The sequence below is a fragment of the Oncorhynchus mykiss genome, chromosome 1 (assembly GCF_013265735.2).
Source record: "Oncorhynchus mykiss isolate Arlee chromosome 1, USDA_OmykA_1.1, whole genome shotgun sequence".
NCBI classification, from domain to species: domain Eukaryota; kingdom Metazoa; phylum Chordata; class Actinopteri; order Salmoniformes; family Salmonidae; genus Oncorhynchus; species Oncorhynchus mykiss.
Window position 1 is genome coordinate 52,381,084 of NC_048565.1, and position 20,186 is coordinate 52,401,269.

At 44.9% G+C, this 20,186-nt stretch overlaps 1 protein-coding gene across 15 annotated transcripts in view; it reads right to left on the bottom strand.

The window, feature by feature from the left end:
• Positions 1 to 20,186, bottom strand: part of LOC110524680 (neuronal cell adhesion molecule) — a 114,406-nt gene that overhangs the window by 47,189 nt on the left and 47,031 nt on the right. For 12 of the 15 annotated variants that reach the window (XM_036979720.1, XM_036979734.1, XM_036979701.1 and 9 more), the window contains exon 2: positions 11,598 to 11,664. The exons of 1 other annotated variant lie outside the window; for it this stretch is intronic. The gene's annotated coding sequence lies outside the window, so the exon portion shown is untranslated. Of the gene's footprint in view, positions 1 to 11,597; positions 11,665 to 17,999; positions 18,148 to 20,186 lie in introns of those variants that run through there. 2 more of the 15 variants (XM_036979695.1, XM_036979682.1) reach the window with 1 other exon arrangement.

The window sequence follows — 20,186 nt, forward strand, 5'->3', positions numbered from 1 at the left end:
GACCAACCAGGTAATACAATGGAGAGCAGCGTAGGATACATTTCAGGTTATTAATATATTTGGTATGGAGCATGGGTCCCAGAGATTTCCCCAGAGATGATTACATCAAGTGAAACCCAGAACATGAAGAAATGAAGAGTAATGTGAAAATAATCATGTGCAGCCTGGTGCCTCCTAGTTCAAGCACACACTTTCAGCCCTGTCTCAATGAGCTGTGCTCACACTGGCCTGAGCTATCGCAACTCTAGTCCACCATTCAGGTTTTCATATGCTAAGTTCAACAAACAGCAACCAAAGACCCAAAGAAAGCAACAATTCCTCAAAGATAGTCCTGAGTCAACTAACTACTACTGTATTTGAATTAGAGGGTTGACAGATAGCTCTTGTGTCCTGAATACTCAGTTGCTCTCTGTTTTCTCTTTCTACTTTCTCTCTCTTCTCTCTCTCTCTCCTCTCTCTCTTCACTCTCTTCTCTCTCTCCTCCCTCTCTTCATTTTTTCCTCTCTCTCTTCTCTCTTCACTCTCTCCTCTCTCTTCTCTCTTCACTCTCCTCTCTTCTCTCTTCACTCTCCTCTCTCTTCACTCTCTTCTCTCTCTTCACTCTCTTCTCTCTCTTCACTCTCTTCTCTCTCTCCTCCCTCTCTTCACTTTTTCCTCTCTCTTCACTCTCTCCTTTCTCTTCACTCTCCCCCCTCTCTTCTCTCTCTTCACGTTCTCCTCTCTCTCTCTCCATCGCTTCACTCTCTTCTCTCTCCACTCTCTCTTATTTTCTATTTTTCTACTAAAATAAAATTTGATGAGAATCGATCTAATTAACTATTAGAGGCTGACTAACTCATGATATTTTACGGAGAACAAAATAACTGTGAGATAGAGATCTCTCTTCACTAAGCGAATTGGATGTTCTTATTACTTCGCTGTGACCTCATTTCATTACAGAAATACTTTGGAGAAATTAAAGGAAGAACGCTAGCGATTAAAAGAACCCCCAGTTGGGTTGGCAGACCTGTGTTCATAAAGTACTCAAAATAATAGAATAGAATAATATTAGAATATAGAATATCCTTTATCTGGGCTTGGTTGAGCTTGCCTGGCGCAATCTAACCAATAGGATAGCGGAAAAACTGCAAAACCCCATCCATTTGGCATTCCAGGCAGGCTAAAGCAAACGCTCCAAAAGCAATTGGAAATGATTTCAAATAGTATTTGAACCCAGGTCTGCTGAAAGACGCCTTGCTGGCTTCTAAAAACCAAGGCTTAGAGTGAACATAATGTTTTCCCTCGTGGTGTGCTTGATTGAAATGTTCTCTAATGTGTTCTAATAGCTGTAATCAGGGGCAGTTCTGAACTGTTCCAAGGATATCAGCTCTGACTGCTACATGTATTAGCGACTGAACGTACAGCCCCCGTCTCCCCTAATCTGCATCGGACGCGCTCATAAACGCGCCGCTACTCAACAGAATGTTTCCGAGATGAAAGCGTCACCTGTTCACCTCTGAGTTGTGTTCATTACGGCACACAGTGTAAAGGTTTGGTAACAGAAAACTAAAATGACTTATTGGACCAGAGCAGATAGCTCTTCTATTTGGTGCCTATGACCCTCGATTTCCGTGCGTAGAACTGAGACATGCGGCAGTGGTCCTGAGCACTCTACCTACTGTACTTTATTAAGTAACATTTTGGCAGAAATATCAGCCCACAGAGAGACGCACGAGGTTGAACTTCGCTCAACTTTCTAGAGCAGTGGTCACCAAACGGTCGATCGTAAAATCGACTGGTCGGTCTCCGAGACATTAATTGTCGATCGCCAAACATTTCTGTAAAAAACAACAACGATAAAGCCTTGTGTTCCTATTTTATTTTATTCATCTCAGGCTGTTGGCGGTAGGTGCACCCGATTCAGCTGCCCCCGAGTCGGCCAACTGTTGCCATTTTGAACCATTTCATGTGTCTGAAAGTACAAATTCTGCCTTCCCGGCGGGTCCGGAGAGCAAATCAAGTGCATTTTACACTAGGCCTACCACTGGCCAATCAGATGTCTCAGATGACCGTGTCTGAAGTAACGTAGCAGGCATAAAAGAAAGCTACAGCAAAGTTGATACTGTGAGATTTCGAACGTTTAAAACGTTTTCTAACGTTTAAAACCATGACTAGGAGAGAGACTGTCAACAAATACAGCAAAGAGCTGCTGTTTTTATGAATGAGTTCAGGTTTAAGTTCTTACTCAGCACAGTCAACACTTTGTATTCAACACTTTTATAATCCATAAAATGCACATTCTTCCTATTTCCACTCAGCGCTGCAACAAGCACCGCAGCAGTAATGAATGAGGAGGAAAGTGTATCGATAGGCTTGTGTTGTTATTGTTATTAGCGGCTCGGGTCTTTTTTAATATCAAGGAATATTTAACTTTCTCTGTTCATAGGAGTAACAACATGAATTTGTGCATGAGGCAGAAATAATGCATTTCGACTCGAGTTTCGCAATCAGCTGGAAGACGGTGTCCATTTTTGGTCAGTGTCAGTGGAGGAAAGGGAGAGCAGAGGGATGTTGAGTGACGGACCCTCAGTCTGCTGCTCTCGCCCTCTGCTGAGACTGACCATCAGATGCAGAGACCATCAGCCCAGTATAATACAAATACAGTGCCTTGCGAAAGTATTCGGCCCCCTTGAACTTTGCGACCTTTTGCCACATTTCAGGCTTCATACATAAATATATAAAACTGTATTTTTTTGTGAAGAATCAACAACAAGTGGGACACAATCATGAAGTGGAACGACATTTATTGGATATTTCAAAAAATTTTAACAAATCAAAAACTGAAAAATTGGGCGTGCAAAATTATTCAGCCCCTTTACTTTCAGTGCAGCAAACTCTCTCCAGAAGTTCAGTGAGGATCTCTGAATGATCCAATGTTGACCTAAATGACTAATGACGATAAATACAATCCACCTGTGTGTAATCAAGTCTCCGTATAAATGCACCTGCACTGTGATAGTCTCAGAGGTCCGTTAAAAGCGCAGAGAGCATCATGAAGAACAAGAAACACACCAGGCAGGTCCGAGATACTGTTGTGAAGAAGTTTAAAGCCGGATTTGGATACAAAAATATTTCCCAAGCTTTAAACATCCCAAGGAGCACTGTGCAAGCGATAATATTGAAATGGAAGGAGTATCAGACCACTGCAAATCTACCAAGACCTGGCCGTCCCTCTAAACTTTCAGCTCATACAAGGAGAAGACTGATCAGAGATGCAGCCAAGAGGCCCATGATCACTCTGGATGAACTGCAGAGATCTACAGCTGAGGTGGGAGACTCTGTCCATAGGACAACAATCAGTCGTATATTGCACAAATCTGGCCTTTATGGAAGTGGCAAGAAGAAAGCTATTTCTTAAAGATATCCATAAAAAGTGTCGTTTAAAGTTTGCCACAAGCCACCTGGGAGACACACCAAACATGTGGAAGAAGGTGCTCTGGTCAGATGAAACCAAAATTGAACTTTTTGGCAACAACGCAAAACGTTATGTTTGGCGTAAAAGCAACACAGCTGAACACACCATCCTCACTGTCAAACATGGTGGTGGCAGCATCATGGTTTGGGCCTGCTTTTCTTCAGCAGGGACAGGGAAGATGGTTAAAATTGATGGGAAAATGGATGGAGCCAAATACAGGACCATTCTGGAAGAAAACCTGATGGAGTCTGCAAAAGACCTGAGACTGGGACGGAGATTAATCTTCCAACAAGACAATGATCCAAAACATAAAGCAAAATCTACAATGGAATGGTTCAAAAATAAACATATCCAGGTGTTAGAATGGCCAAGTCAAAGTCCAGACCTGAATCCAATCGAGAATCTGTGGAAAGAACTGAAAACTGCTGTTCACAAATGCTCTCCATCCAACCTCACTGAGCTCGAGCTGTTTTGCAAGGAGGAATGGGAAAAAATGTCAGTCTCTCGATGTGCAAAACTAATAGAGACATACCCCAAGCGACTTACAGCTGTAATTGCAGCAAAAGGTGGCGCTACAAAGTATTAACTTAAGGGGGCTGAATAATTTTGCACGCCCAATTTTTCAGTTTTTGATTTGTTAAAAAAGTTTGAAATATCCAATAAATGTCGTTCCACCTCATGATTGTGTCCCACTTGTTGTTGATTCTTCACAAAAAAATACAGTTTTATATCTTTATGTTTGAAGCCTGAAATGTGGCAAAAGGTCGCAAAGTTCAAGGGGGCCAAATACTTTCGCAAGGCACTGTAAAAAGTAAATGTACGCTCACTCAGCTGTGCTTCATAAGTAATGCAACAACAGATCTATTACCGGTGTGATCATACAGCCTACCTCAAATTGCCTCAAAGAATGCCCATCATTCTTTTCAAAATTCTTCAAGCTCTGTCAAATTGGTTGATCATGGATAGATTCTCAGGTCTTGCAAAAGATTTGAAAGTTGATTTAAGTCAAAACTATAACTCGCCTCTCAGGAACACTCACGTTGTTCTTGGTAAGCAACTCCGGTGTAGATTTGACCTCATGTTTTAGGTTATTGTCCTTCTGAAAGGTGAATTAATCTACCTGTGTCTGGTAGAAAGCCGACTGAACAAAGTTTTCCTCTAGGATTTTTCCTGTGCTTAGCTCCATTCTGTTTCATTTTTATTCTGAAAAACTCCCCAGTTCTTAATGATCACAAGCATACTCATAACATGATGCAGCCACCACTATGCATGAAAATATGGAGAGTGGTACTCAGTAATGTGTTGTATTGGATTTGACCCCAAACATAAAACTTTGTATTCAGGACAAAAAGTTAATTGCTTTGCCACATTTTTAAAATACCAAACTAATAACAGTGTTCCAGTCAGTGTTGACTGGGATTGGGATTCGGATAGGAAGTGGGCGCTAATTCAAGGGAGAGGTCTGTCTGAGTGGTGTACTGTACACAGTAATGGGTGGGTGACGCCAGCATGGCCCCTGGTGCTCGGAACCACTCTGAACAGGCCGACAGAGGGCAGCATTAAGGGGTTAGCCACCCAGCTGGGCATCCTGGGTCTGTGTCTATCTAATGACCTCTATACCCGACCCCCTCCAACTTTTTATGTCATCAGCCACCACTGGTTTGTGTGCCACACATCCAGGACTGGGGCTTAATGCTTAGGCCAGGGTCATTCCACTGTCCTTAAACACCAGACAGAGGGAATGACAGGAGCATAAATATTTGTAGTGTAGAGTCAGACCATGGACATCCCCACCTCCAAAGTCAATTCTACTTACTATGGTGGATACGAAGGATGAATGAATGCATTTACACACAGGTCACAGTACGGGCAATGCAAAAATAAATGACATCTCAACTGGTGATACAAATCCCTGATATAAAGTGAGATAAAGTGTAACTATATGTCTGTAAGCTCTCAGTCTCAGATTGCATTAGGCAGCCAATTTCTTGGGGGAGAATCACTCTGGAGCCTAAAGGTGATTTCTCATTATGAGTCTGCAGAGATCTAGGCACGCACACACACACACACACACACACACGTTTACAAAAGACGCAGTGGACTTAGTGATTTAGAGGCCAGTCCCCCACATTTTTTTTATGCGTTTTAATAGTAAAGCCAAAATATTACATTTTAATGTGCCATGAACTAGTGCTGAGCAATTAACCCGAAATGTTGGTTATTTTTTCGTTTTTTAAGCAATGAATTGACGACTTGGGTTCAGCTATTTGAATTCCATTTCATTCGGTTTATTTCTGTGAGCTCAATGTGCACATTGCAGCTGCAGTTTCTCTAGAGATACAACGGATCATGCCCGAACTGTGTGATATAGTAGGGAGTTGTAGTTCGATATAGAGTTGAAATGTTTTCAATTCTGAGTTCGTGTCCCAACATTACACTTTCTGTCCATCACAGAAGACTGAAAAATATGACACAACCGTTTGACACGGAAACACCAGATTTTTGTCATTTATTATTTATTTTATGTTTATTAATTATAAATAAGGGGGAACAAATCTGAATAACATTCCACCCACGGGCTACAGTCAAGTAATGTGAATAAGTGATGGCTAACAAGCAGTAACCAGCAGTCATTCGCGTCATGGGACTTTTTTATTATTGTATTCTATATTGTTACAGCATTCAACCCACACAACGCATAGTGCATTTAATGTAAAAAAAAATACTATTTTTTAAAAAATATAATTTTTTATATTCAAACCCAAACCGAACCGACCTAAAAAAAAAATTACTAATCGCTCAGCACTACCGTGAACACATCCAGACATTATGTTTTCATCTGATTGTCAAACAAATCACTTCAAAAGTCGGTTACCTACACGACTACACGACTACACGACTACACGACTACACGACTTCATCCAAAATAATTCCGGCGTCCGAACAACTTTCCTTCAATTTGCAAGTGGCTGAAACGGGCGAGCGAAACAGCGCCCCCCTGTTTTACTATGTAGCCCGTGACATGCCCATAGTCTCTCCTGCCAGACAGCATCAGATACACGGGGTACATATACATACTGTGTATGTCCTTTTGTCACGCCCTGATCTGTTTCACCTGTTCCTGTGATTGTCTCCACCCCCTCCAGGTGTCACTTATTTTCCCCAGTGTATTTGTCCCTGTGTTTCCTGTCTCTCTGTGCTAGTTCGTCTTGTATGTTTCCAAGTCAACCAGCGGTTTCCTGTTTTTTGCATGCTCCTTTTCTAATCCTCCCGGTTTTGACCCTTGCCTGTTTCTGGACTTTGTACCCACCTGCCTGACCATTCTGCCTGCCTTGACCACAAGCCTGTCTGCCACTCTGTACCACCTGGACTATGATCTGGTATTGACCTTTTTGCCTGTCCACGACCATTCTCTTGCCGACCCCTTTGGATTAATAAACATTGTAAGACTCCGACCATCTGCCTCCTGTGTCTGCATTTGGGTCTCGCCTTGTGTCATGATACCTTTGCCTCTGCCTCTTTTTAATAAAGAAATGTGTTAACTCATTGTTCTGTTAAAATTATATCTTCTTTCTTTGTTTTCCTTTTCTCTGACCCGCTCTGAACGTGCCTCATTGCTGCTGGCTCTGAACGTGCCTCAATGCTGCTGGCTCTGAACGTGCCTCATTGCTGCTGGCTCTGAAAGTGCCTCATTGCTGCTGGCTCTGAACGTGCCTCAATGCTGCTGGCTCTGAACGTGCCTCCATTGCTGCTGGCTCTGAACATGCCTCATTGCTGCTGGCTCTGAACGTGCCTCATTGCTGCTGGCTCTGAACGTGCCTCATTGCTGCTGGCTCTGAACGTGTCTCATTGCTGCTGGCTCTGAATGTGCCTCATTACTGCTGGCTCTGAACATGCCTCATTGCTGCTGGCTCTGAAAGTGCCTCATTGCTGCAGGTTAATTGAAATGAAAGTCACGTTTGCATTCATATCGCGTGAAAAAAAGCGAGCGGAGCAGACAAATTAACATTCTTTTATGCATTTGATTGGCAGTACAATTTTCTTTAGTTATGCCCTGCTCACGAGGCCACTTGATGATGTGAGGCCAGAGGCAATTGCCTCTTCTGCCTAATGGTAAGTCCGCCACTGTATGGGGTTACATCAAAACGCGGCTATTTGTATTCTGCAACACCTAGCACTATGAAGCATGTGGTTCATATTGATGAGCAGATAGACTTGGCCTTGGGACCATGACCCAGACGTATCGACCACATAAATCATTGAAATTCTCAGTCAGCCCTGCACACCGACCACTTCCAAATAGATAGATCACGGCATAACACACCAGGCCAGTCGAACGTGTGAGGACAATCCTCTCTGCCCAGATACGTAGATACTCTGAATTACTGGACAGGGTTTGAATTTGTCCGACTGAGACCATCCATCCAATAGGATCTTGTGGTGTTTGTATAGAAGGGCATGGAAAAAGTTTTGTCCCTGTGCTTAAGGTGGATAGATGGATTATAAATGAAAGGATAGAAGCAGAGGAAAGGAGTGATGAAGAGGGAGATGGAGATTGATGGAGAGAGGGAGATGGAGACGGGGAAAGAGAAGGAGGGGGGAGGCAAGTGAGGGAGAGACACAGTGATGAGATGGAGATGGAGAGGGAGAGCCAGATATAGACTGGCAACTCCTCTTCCTCTCCATCTGTCCATCTGTCCACCAGTGTGTCAGGCCAGCTCAGCTATACATGTATCACACTCAACCACACAGGCCAGAGGAGAGTGCCCCCCTTGGGGAGTTCTCTCTCTCTCTCTCTCTCTCTCTCTCTCTCTCTCTCTCGCTCTCTCTCGCTCTCTCTCTCTCTCTCTCTCTCTCTCTCTCTCGCTCACTCTCGCTCTCTCTCTCTCTCTCTCTCTGTCTCTCTCTGTCTCCGTGTCTCCCTGTCTCCCTGTCTCCCTGTCTCCCTGTCTCTTTCGGACACAGCCAGATGCGTCAACAAGAAGAGAGGTCAGAGAAAGGTCAGAGAGATGTGCTCTAGTCTGTGTATCTGTCTGAAGTCACTGGTGTCCTTGAGGCCCCCATCTGCGCTAGAGCTGACCCTAGAACAGCTGAGAGGTTTCTGTGTGTATGTGAGGCATACCCTAGATCTGTGTTACAGCTGATCCTAGACCTGATGCTGGTTAATCTCATTGCTTTCTCCGCTGGGGAGAGCTACCTGCTGCTCGACTCACAGGGAGAGGCTAATCCATTACACCAGGCACCAGCACACTTTGGCAGATGACTGTAGCAGCTTGGGTGGCAGGTAGGGAGGGACAGTTCATGGGGGGGGGTTCATGGCAACATCTTATATTTGCCCTTTGGTTATTTTGAACCTAGTGCACTGTTTTGAGTGTAGGAGGCTGCCATAGTGTAGTTAAGTGGGTTATTCATCAAAACAACAATATACATTGATTTGATTGTCTCGTGTATGTGACATAAAAAAATCCAACGCCATGGAAAAGATATTGTGTCATTTACACACCTATCCATGTGTGTTTATCTGAACTGCGGCAACGACTCTTCATTCTGGGTGGATCTTCCCTCAGCTCTCACCCCCCACCCCCTGTCTCTGCCAGCTGACACCAAAACCTACAAAACACAAGCAACAATACCAACAAGCTCTCCGGAAGCAAGCCAGGGAACTCTGTGAAAGAGAGCCTGGGTGACGTGAATAGAAACCTCTGCATCGGCCATATTCGTCCCTCTGTCCTGAATACGGCCGCTCACAAAGACCCGTTGGTTCACACCTCAGTGTGTTTCAAACTGACGATTCAGTCTACAGCCTCTCTCTGTAGCCCTCTCTCTTTGTCTCTCTCACTCTCTCCTCTCTCTGGCCCCCTCTCTCTCTCTCTCTCTCTCTGCCGGGGTGGTGACTCAAAAGTGTAGACTCAGCCTCTCTTGCCTGGAACACACAGCGGTATTGACCAACACATACACAACAAGCGGCAGAGAGAAAGAGTGAGCGAGAGATAGAGAGACAGAGTGTGTGAGAGAGAGAGAGAGAGAAAGACCGATAGGGGTAGAAAGAGGGGGGGTAGAGAGAGATAGGGGGTAGAGAGAGAGGGGGTAGAGAGAGAGAGGGGGGGTAGAGAGAGGGGGGAGGGTAGAGAGAGTGAGCGAGAGATAGAGAGACAGAGAGTGTGAGAGAGAGAGAGAGAGAGAGAGATAGAGATAGAGAGAGAGAGAGAGAGAGAGAGAGAGAGAGAGAGAGAGAGAGAGAGAGAGAGGGGTAGAGAGAGATAGGGGGTAGAAAGACAGAGAGAGTGAGTCAAGAGAGATTAACAAACAGAGAGAGGAAGAGACAGACAGAGAGGTAAAGAGTGAGAGGAGCGAGGGAATGTGTGTGACTGTGGGGCTAGTGTTTGTCATCCAAATGCGAGCTGTGAGTGGCTAGATGAGCTCAGAGATGTCAGTGTTCCTTTACATGTCAGTTTCCCTTTACATCTCTCTCCCATTCCATCTCCCTGGCTCTAACGCCCTCCTTCTCTACCCCCCCCCCCCCCCCCCTCCCATTTCATCTCCCTGGCTCCAATGCCCTCCTTCTCTACCCCCACCTCTCTCTCCCCTTCCATCTCCCTGGCTCTAACGCCCTCCTTCACTACCACCCCCCCTCTCCCCTCCATCTCCCTCCTTCTCTACCCCCACCTCTCTCTCCCCTTCCATCTCCCTGGCTCTAACACCCTCCTTCTCTACCCCCACCTCTCTCTCCCCTTCCATCTCCCTGGCTCTAACACCCTCCTTCTCTACCCCCGCCTCTCTCTCCCCGTCCATCTCCCTGGCTCTAACGCCCTCCTTCTCTACCCCCCCCCTCCTCTCTCCCCTTCCATCTCCCTCCTTCTCTACCAACACCTCTCTCTCACCCTCCTTCTCCCTGGCTCTAACTCCCTCCTTCTCTACCCACTCGTTCCCCCTCTCCCTCCCCCTCTCTCTCTCTCTCTCTCAGCTGTGCAGCATCTAATGGATCTCGCTGCAGTGTCCCCCTGCACTGCTGTTTGTGGGGCAGTAGGTGGAACGACCGAGGTGGGAGGTAGGATCCTTCACAGTCCACTGAACACACTGACTTCATGTCCCCTCCTCTTAAAGGCAATGTACTATCACTTCAACAGGACCTTATAACAGGAACGGCATTGTCATCATCACAGCGCTAGGTTCAGCACCGACTGCTTTCGTACACAGGGCAAAGGTTACTCCGGGTCGTGTTGTGGCCTGCTGCAGTAAGTGTTATAATGTGTTACGACACCTACAGTATGTTATAATGCATTATGACACCTTTTAGTCTCATGTCGCCACACTTCCAAATGGAATGTTCCCTCAGCATGAAATCCATGTGTTCTGACACCTTATGTTAATAGAAGAGACACCAGAACACTTTATTCTGAAGTGCCATTACAGTGCTATTGGGACACGTTATTATTTAAGCACAACTGGGACACTTTATTCTCAGAGTGGCATGTTTAAGACCAATGCTCCCTTAGCTCAATGGGGGGTGAAGAGGGACCAAAAAGAAAGCTTGTTACCTTGACAACTATCAGCTTTTCCATGCACTGAACAGACACATTTGGGCACTCTATATGACACTGCATGAAGCTAAAACCATGTGGCGCCTCCAAAAACGTGCCCCAATTTGAGGGTGGGACACATTGGCACACAGCGTTAGTGGACAAGAGCCAATCACAAACGCACGCACGCAATGACCTTTAGCCTGCAGCTAGGCGAACGGCTAGGCTACACTAGAGACGGATCTTGCAATAAAGGAGCAGATTCCATCCGAGCAAGGGAAAGTCATGACATTGCCATGGGAGGGCAGCCATTCAGTCGTTGATTCATTCCTAGGCTAGACCACTAAATTGTACAGCGCCACTTCACGCATTCCATTTAGCATGCTGGTAATATCAGTCTTTTTCAGAGCAGAAACCGCCCAGGCATCCCAAGTGATAGATGGAAACACGTGTTTTAAGTTTGAGGACAAGGCGTTGACATTCCATGTGTTGGAGGGAAATGAAACGGTTTGGGGAAGAGAGGACGTTGTGTATGAAATGTGACATGAAGGAATATCAGCACAAAGACCCAGTGAACACCAGTGACCTAAAGTACAGTAGCTATGTATCGTAGCGTGACTTACCAGAGAAGACCCGATCCACTCCAATCTCCTGTTCGAGGCTCAACACTCCTGTCTGTTCTTCTTCAATCTGAAAACCAGGGGAAATTAAGATACAGTATGTCTCAGCATTCATACAGTGCCTTGCGAAAGTATTCATCCCCCTTGAACTTTGCGACCTTTTGCCACATTTCAGGCTTCAAACATAAAGATATAAAACTGTATTTTTTTGTGAAGAATCAACAACAAGTGGGACACAATCATGAAGTGGAACGACATTTATTGGATATTTCAAACTTTTTTAACAAATCAAAAACTGAAAAATTGGGCGTGCAAAATTATTCAGCCCCTTTACTTTCAGTGCAGCAAACTCTTTCCAGAAGTTCAGTGAGGATCTCTGAATGATCCAATGTTGACCTAAATGACTAATGATGATAAATACAATCCATCTGTGTGTAATCAAGTCTCCGTATAAATGCACCTGCACTGTGATAGTCTCAGAGGTCCGTTAAAAGCGCAGAGAGCATCATGAAGAACAAGGAACACACCAGGCAGGTCCGAGATACTGTTGTGAAGAAGTTTAAAGCCGGATTTGGATACAAAAATATTTCCCAAGCTTTAAACATCCCAAGGAGCACTGTGCAAGCGATAATATTGAAATGGAAGGAGTATCAGACCACTGCAAATCTACCAAGACCTGGCCGTCCCTCTAAACTTTCAGCTCATACAAGGAAAAGACTGATCAGAGATGCAGCCAAGAGGCCCATGATCACTCTGGATGAACTGCAGAGATCTACAGATGAGGTGGGAGACTCTGTCCATAGGACAACAATCAGTCGTATATTGCACAAATCTGGCCTTTATGGAAGAGTGGCAAGAAGAAAGCCATTTCTTAAAGATATCCATAAAAAGTGTAGTTTAAAGTTTGCCACAAGCCACCTGGGAGACACACCAAACATGTGGAAGAGGGTGCTCTGGTCAGATGAAACCAAAATTGAACTTTTTGGCAACAATGTAAAATGTTATGTTTGGCGTAAAAGCAACACAGCTGAACACACCATCCCCACTGTCAAACATGGTGGTGGCAGCATCATGGTTTGGGCCTGCTTTTCTTCAGCAGGGACAGGGAAGATGGTTAAAATTGATGGGAAGATGGATGGAGCCAAATACAGGACCATTCTGGAAGAAAACCTGATGGAGTCTGCAAAAGACCTGAGACTGGGACGGAGATTTGTCTTCCAACAAGACAAATGCTCTCCATCCAACATTACTGAGCTCGAGCTGTTTTGCAAGGAGGAATGGGAAAAAAATTCAGTCTCTCGTTGTGCAAAACTGATAAAGACATACCCCAAGCGACTTACAGCTGTAATCGCAGCAAAAGGTGGCGCTACAAAGTATTAACTTAAGGGGGCTGAATAATTTTGCACGCCCAATTTTTCAGTTTTTGATTTGTTAAAAAAGTTTGAAATATCCAATAAATGTCGTTCCACTTCATGATTGTGTCCCACTTGTTGTTGATTCTTCACAAAAAAATACAGTTTTATATCTTTATGTTTGAAGCCTGAAATGTGGCAAAAGGTCGCAAAGTTCAAGGGGGCCGAATACTTTCGCAAGGCACTGTATGCCGCAGCATTTGACCGTTCTCCTTCCCATCAGAAAGAACATTGCTTTTACCAATTTCCTCCCAGAGCCGCTGAGAGCCCGGCTAGCAAGACTATAATCATCCTCGGGATGCTGTTTCACAGCGAGACAGTTTTTGCAGGAGTATGCATGTTTGTGACACAGTTCTGTAATTCCTTCACACAGTGGGGACACCTCTCTATGTCTCATGGGGGGGGTGGGGGGGGATGGGGGGGGGGGCTGCACTCTCTCTTTTCTATTTCCATAAGCCACTAAATCCCCTTTCACTGGATCTGTCCTGGAACCCATCCCGGTCACACCATAGATTACAGACCGGGATGTTGCTCGAGGAAACGTTGCTATGATCTCTGCCAGATCTGATGAAAATATAGTTATTTTTACACAGCGTAGCACAGCCTAATCTCCCACAAGCCATTGATACGGGCTTCCACTTCCATTGATATTCCCAGTGTGAAACGGAGTTGAAACACTCGGACTATGCTCGGGAGGGAGTGTAAACAGAGGATATATCTGAGGTACCTACTGTATGTGCACACGAGGTTTATTCATTCAGAAATATACAACTTATCCAAACGGACGAGTGGGACACTACAGCCCGTGGCAACGAGCTAGAGGGAGAGATGGGTAAGCAGTGTGTGTGTGTGTGTGTGTGTGTACATATACACTACCGTTCAAAAGTTGGGGGTCACTTAGAAATGTCCTTGTTTTTTTAAAGATAAGTACATTTTTTGTCCATTAAAATAACATAACATTGATCAGAAATACAGTGTAGACATTGTTAATGTTGTAAATGACTATTGTAGCTGGAAACGGCAAATTTTTTATGGAAAACTAGACACTAAAGTACTTGTCCTCTTGCTCAGTTGTGCACCAGGGCCTCCCACTCCTCTTTCTATTCTGGTTAAAGCCCGTTTGCACTGTTCTGTGAAGGGAGTAGTTAACAGCGCTGTACAAGACCCTCAGTGTCTTGGCAATTTCTCGCATGGAATAGCCTTCATTTCTCAAAACAAGAATAGGCTGACGGGTTTCAGAAGAAAGTTCTTTGTTTCTGGCCATTTTGAGCCTGTAATTGAACCCACAAATGCTGATGCTCCAGATACTCAACTAGTCTAAAGAAGGCCAGTTTTTATTGCTTCTTTAATCAAAACAACAGTTTTCAGCTGTGCTAACATAATTGCAAAATGTTTTTCTAATGATCAATTAGCCTTTTAAAATGATAAACTTGGATTAGTTAACACAACGTACCATTGGAACACAGGAGTGATGGTTGCTGATAATGGGCCTCTGTACGCCTATGTAGATATTCCATTTAAAAAATCTGTTGTTTCCAGCTACAATAGTCATGTATAACATTAACAATGTCTACACTGTATTTCTGATCAATTTGATGTTATTTTAATGGACAAAAAAACGTGTTTTTCTTTCAAAAACAAGGACATTCGAACGGTAGTGCTTGTGTGCCTGTGTCTCTTTCTCGCTGGCTGTCAGCCTAATGTGCTTTGCTACACGGCTGAATGTCATTCTCCGACTTGAGGGCCTTTCTCTAAATAACTGCGTCAGGTTGAACACCGAGACACCCACTTGTATCGATATCCCAAATGATCGACGAAGCTGACCGAATGTAGTTCCAGCAGAAGCGTATCGATTACCGGAGAGACTGTTCTAAATAAGAGCGGCAGGGGCCTCGTCGTCTCCACCTGGCGATACGGCCGCATACTATGTTCAACCACATTTCCATCAGATATCCGGTAATAGGAAAGTAAGCAGTACATCTTCAGCCAACCTCAAAACAATAATCTACAGTAGCTCCTACTGTGAGAGCATAACCTTCTATTCATGCTTTGAAAGATTCCTCGGCTGTATGAAATACCTTCACAGAGGTCTATTTGTGGTTAGGTACAATCTCACAAACCTGCCATTTATAAATCAAGACTACGAGTATCATGGATTCGTGTGAACCAAATGGCCTACCTTCGGTCATGTGACAACATCTGACTGAATCTCTGAGCTATATAAAACTCCTAATAAAAGTCAAAGGGTCACAATGAATGGGTGACTGTTATCATGTTTCTGATGGATCCTCATCAAGTGTCAGAAAGCCACGCTGCTTGCGACCCCCTACCGGCGAACAATGAACAAGGAACCCCAAAGAGTCTTGGTTCTACACGTCTCTAACCTTAGGGGGGGCTTACTGGAGCTGTCGTTTGTGACTGAGACTTGTAAAGGTGTGCTTTAAACCATGTACATTCATTGATTGCCAGGCATACAACTAGGATTATTTCTCGATAAGCCACATTTGAAGCAACCTGACCAGACGGTGGACGACTGCTGGCGAAGTACATTGCTTGACTGCCGTGAGGGTGATAAGCACAATGTCGTTAGCGAATTTCAGCCCCCCCCCTCCCCCCCCCAAACGATTTGTTCTCAAATTTGAGTTTTTCGAGCAGAGGCTGTGTGTATGTTTCGGTTCTAGAAATCTGTGTCCATCATTAACAGTCAATAATCAATTAACTGCAGCCATTCTTGCACCATGTGATCAATGATCAATTCCAAATATGTCTTTTTCTTCCCCTATGCTTATAATCCATTTTTTCTGCGTGCATGTAACAAACAGTTGGTTGTCAGAGTATGTCTCTGGAGCCACTGAGCTGGAGGAGCGTGCATTAATCCTGCTGTAGGACTTATTGTGGCCCGCACTAAACAAACAACTCAAATGAACGGTTTACTCAGAAAAACAAATTGACATTTAATTTTCTTTTTTTTGACTCTCGAGTCAATAAAAAGAGCCGTTCAAATACAATGAATCGTTGGCGAACTGCACATCACCACATGCCATCGATCACACTGCCCACTGCAGAGCAATAACTATGCCAACATATATGGAAAGCCACATGCCCAAAACCACTCAATAACACACCAAATACTGACTCTGTTCCAATTTTAAATCAAACCTCAAAAACTGCATGAGCATTCTGCCATTATCCTACCAGTATGCAATCACTGCAAATTAAAGAGCACTATACAACATCACTTTTCTATCATACACGTTATGTGCCTAAAGCACCCCCCCCCCCCCCCCCGCTCACTCTCAAGACTTCTGTTGTGATTTTGTATCACTCCTGAACCGCATTACCATATTCCCACCATCATGCGTTCACCTGCAGAAGTGCAATAACTATGACACCAGTGCTCCAGTCTCTCTCTCTCTCTCTCTCTCTCTCTCTCTCTCTCTCTCTCTCTCTCTCTCTCTCTCTCTCTCTCTCTCTCTCTCTCTCTCTCTCTCTCTCTCTCTCTCTCTCTCTCTCTCTCTCTCTCTCTCTCTCTCTCTCTCTCTCTCTCTCTCTCTCTCTCTCTCTCTCTCTCTCTCTCTCTCTCTCTCTCTCTCTCTCTCTCTCTCTCTCTCTCTCTCTCTCTCTCTCTCTCTCTCTCTCTCTCTCTCTCTCTCTCTCTCTCTCTCTCTCTCTCTCTCTCTCTCTCTCTCTCTCTCTCTCTCTCTCTCTCTCTCTCTCTCTCTCTCTCTCTCTCTCTCTCTCTCTCTCTCTCTCTCTCTCTCTCTCTCTCTCTCTCTCTCTCTCTCTCTCTCTCTCTCTCTCTCTCTCTCTCTCTCTCTCTCTCTCTCTCTCTCTCTCTCTCTCTCTCTCTCTCTCTCTCTCTCTCTCTCTCTCTCTCACTCACTCACTCACTCACTCACTCAGTACATGGGGTTGATTGGATAAGTGAGGTGAGAAAGCCACAGCTTGAGAATGCATGGTCCACTGCTGTTAGAGTAGTGCCATAAGCTGAGGCAGAGAGAGACAGAGCGAGAGACAGAGCGAGAGAGACAGACAGAGCTAGAGAGAGAGAGAGAGAGAGAGAGACAGAGAGAGACACAGAGAGAGACAAAGAGAGACAGAGAGAGACAAAGAGAGACAGAGAGAGAGACAGAGCATGAGAGACAGGCAGATAGAGACAGACATAGAGCGAGAGAGAGAGAGAGAGAGAGAGAGAGAGAGAGAGAGAGAGAGAGAGAGAGAGAGAGAGAGAGAGAGCTGCCACACATTTCTTAATGAGAGTGTTCTGTTAGTTTTTCCTCAAGGCTGTGTCTCATATCAGGGACAACAGAGAAGAGAGAGAGAGAGAGAGAAAGAGAGAGAGAGAGAGAGAGGGGGGGGGAGGAGAGCTTCTGTCTGCAGCACTGCAGTGTGTTGGAGCCTCAGCCTGTCGGTGGGTTTAATTCTAGACTCCAGGGTTTCCAACGAGAGAGAGAGGGAATAGCAGAGCGTGGAGCAGCAGACAAAAAAAGTATTAGATCCGCCACACTTCCATTAATGCATTTACATTAGGGGAACGTGACTCCATAAGCCAGGGCTCCGAGCGTTTCCCCTTCACAAACCTCCGTCATTATAATAATAATGAGTTGGCAGAAAAAGCATGACATTTCTATATGCTGCTTGTGGGAATGCAGCAGAATATTCATGACACCGACTGAGAAATGCCTTCAGAGAAAATAAACCATTAAGCCACAGATGGACTTTACTCATTGTGTACAGAATGTACTCAGGCAAACTCTAAATGAGTGTTCACAATGTGCAACAACGTTAGAGCATCGGGCCAGTACCCGAGACATAACCGAAAGGTTGCTAGATCGAATCCCCCGAGCTGAGAAGGTAAAAATATGTCGTTCTGCCCCAGAACAAGGCAGTTAACCCACTCTTCCTCCGGTAGGCCGTCATTGTAAATAAGAATTTGTTCTTAACTGACTTGCCTAGTTAAATAAAATACAATTTTAAAAAGAGTTTACATTACCTGTCTCTCTGGTTCTGTCTGCAAGAACAAATCTCCCCAGTGTGAGTGTGTGTGTGTGTGTGTCTGGTGTGTGTGTGTGTGAGAGAACAAAGTTAGGTCTTTATATTCCCAGTGGCTGTGTACACTACTGGAGTGACAGTGAGAGAGAGGGGGCCTGTATCACATACACAGCCACCTCCCCCCGGCCCTCCCCCCCGGCCCTCCCCTGACCTACCCTCCCTCCCTCTCTCCCCGCACAGTGGGATTAAGACAACCTTTTGTCTCTCTACAATAGGGGTTAAACATTTCCTGGTATCAAATGAACGCGGCCAGAATACACTCAGAGGCAGGGTTTTTTCAGTCCAAATATATTTTTTTCCGGGGGATGGAACAACACACATGCCCGTTACATAATTTGAAGGGGAAAAAAACAGGAATATATCGCGCAAAACAAATTCAATTCAATGAAAATGTTATGGTACACTGAATATCAAACATGTTCTAACTCACACCAACAGACAGCTCTGTCAACCGCCCTCCCGCTGTTCTGACTAGTTGTAAAAAGCACATGCAACAGTACATCCAACAAGATAAAAGAAAATAGCCCAGAGGCAAGAAAAACTAAACCATTCCTTCCCATTGTTGGGTTCTAACTTGAAATATACATATCCCCGTGTCTCTATTAGAACGTACTTTTTCTGCGTTTGATGTACAACACGTGTACAGTACATGTTGGGGGCTCAATGAAAGTGGAATAGGAGCTGTGTGAATGGAAAGCTACTGTGAGGGAAAGGGGGAACAGGGTCTGTTAAGTGAGCTGAACAGGAAGTCACGGATACACATCGCGGTGACGGGAATAAAGAGGAGCCGCTCCGAGGCGAATCGCCAGCGGAAAAACAACAGCGCAACAGCAACATTGGGAAACAGATAAGCAGTTCCAAGACGTCGTGCCCCTCCTTTCGTCCTGCCACACACAGGATTGTTAGATCGTGTGCAAAAAAAGTGCGAGGCAGATGAGGCACCCAGCGGGTTGGAAACATTTGGTTTGAACTTTGTCCCGTTGTCCGTTTGCGTTTTTACCCTGTTTGTTCAGAACCGAAAACACCATCCACTCGACCAACCTGAAGACAGTCTTCAGAGAGGGGGGGGGGGGGGGGGTCATCGGCTTCATCAAATACCCCCTGTTGCTGTAACACACTGTAAAAGCACCTCTGCGAATTCAACAACAGAAAAAGCGAAATGCCTCAAGGCACCTCAACTCAACAGTAGGCCCATCCGATGACATCTGATCTAGCTGGTTTAGATGAATGTCTGTTTATTGCCCACTCCTCCCTCCCGGTATTATTGCCGCCGTTTCAAAGAATAGGTTTGAAAAAGCCTTTTTGACGTCCGTTAGCTATGGTTGCAGTAGGCAACAATGGCAGGGAGTCCTCCCTTTGACAGAGTCACTATCCTATGTCCTCCCCAAACCAGAATAATAATCCTCCCTTCACAAAAGCAGCGAAAATGTAACGTAATCTCATAAGTCATTGTCTGTCAGCCAGGTACAAGGATTTTGGGGTCTGGGCTGAAGTGAACAAGCGGCACATTTAACTTTGTTTTTTCTCTCACAACTCTGTGATTATTCCCTCCATTTTCTGTCTCTCTCTCTCTCTCTCTCTCCCTCCCTCCGTTGTTGTTCCTGTAGCTCAGTGTTATACATTGGGCTGTGAGACAGCTATATTGCCTGGATAGTGGATCTCTCTCTCTCTCTCTCTCTCTCTCTCGCTTTCATCCTAGCTTAGTGCTCTAGGTTGTTTCTAAGACAGCTATATTGCCTGGATAGAAGAAAGTGGCTAGCCGGGGGGAATCCACGTCTCTATTGAGGGAGCATGGCCAATGGCTTCATTACCTGGTCACTGTTGCATGTTATTGCTAGCAGCATATCATTTCCACCATATTCCCATAGAACCATTAACCTACCGTCTTTTTCATCGCCTCAATGGCCGAAACCAATGCCCTGCATTGGAATGTAGAGCTATCTGCAGTATACCATGGACGCATGCCAAATGGTCAAAAGTAGGGCACTGGCCAAAAGTAGGGCACTAAATCAAATCCAATCCAATGTTATTGGTCACATACACATGGTTAGCAGATGTTAATGTGAGTGTAGCGAAATGCTTGTGCTTCTAGTTCCAACAGTGCAGTAATATCTAACAAGTAATCTAA